This window comes from Limulus polyphemus, unplaced genomic scaffold (genome assembly GCF_000517525.1).
Source record: "Limulus polyphemus unplaced genomic scaffold, Limulus_polyphemus-2.1.2 Scaffold713, whole genome shotgun sequence".
NCBI classification, from domain to species: Eukaryota; Metazoa; Arthropoda; class Merostomata; order Xiphosura; family Limulidae; genus Limulus; species Limulus polyphemus.
In genome coordinates this window covers 315,982-317,029 of record NW_013666323.1, presented here as the reverse complement: position 1 = coordinate 317,029, position 1,048 = coordinate 315,982, and positions in this window count along the sequence as shown.

Sequence of the window (1,048 nt, the reverse complement as noted above, 5' to 3'; positions counted from 1 at the left end):
TAACAGCAAATGTACAACGTTTCGACAAGGTTTTGTCATGATGATGACAAAACCTTGTCGAAACGTTGTACATTTGCTGTTATGTTAAACTTATGTTCACGTGTTTCTTCATTACTCATTCAAGCCGTCTCCAACCATTATTAGTATCAAAGTGGGTTCCTCGTCATCGAATGTTAATATCATGTCTGTTTAACACTGTAAGACAATCCGTTGATAGAAATGCTATCTGATTATTAGCTCAGAATAGAAAAGGTTTAGTATGATATCTGGAAAGACTTAGTAAAAAAGTAATCTTCTAACTAAACTATTTATTAAGCCTAGAATGAGACGCTTTTGTAAACAATTAAGCATATTTAAGAGTACATTAAAGAAAAGATTTAAAACAGAAGACCACCATAATATAACGTTATCCACAATAAGAACTCAGTGAAAAATGTGGATTTGAAATTCCTCTTGCTTAACAAAAAAAATCAAAATAATTTACTTAAAAATAATAAATACTAACATCTAGAAAACATTTAAACAGCTAAAGTTTAGTATACGACAAGCTTGCCCATTTCAAGCTGTTCAATAAACAATACTTGTTTTGAACTAGCACCATCTTCTATTAATTACATGTATAACGATTCATTTAAAACTTTTAAAGGATGAAATTTTTCAACTTTGTTTGTTTGTAGTTAAGTGCAAAGCTATAGGATGAGATATATCTTCTACGTGCACCGCAGTGGTAGCTTTTCAGAGTTTGTTGAAGCATGAAAAATCCGTAAAGCGGATTTGTAATTTTAATAATAGAAATAAACGACCTTACAACACGAAATTTGCTATTTCTCTATAATTGGACACTCAGCATTTTGCTTTACAGCTTCTTCAGGGAGTTCCACTAAAACACAAACCGTAACTGACAGCACAAAGCTTCATATGATTTAAATAATAAATTATAATCGAATCTATAGCGTACATTTCCCAAGCACGCGTTTGGCATATTAAGTAGTAAAGCTTATTGTTGAAATAGTTCACAGCTACCTGTAGTGCACGAAAGTTCTATCCA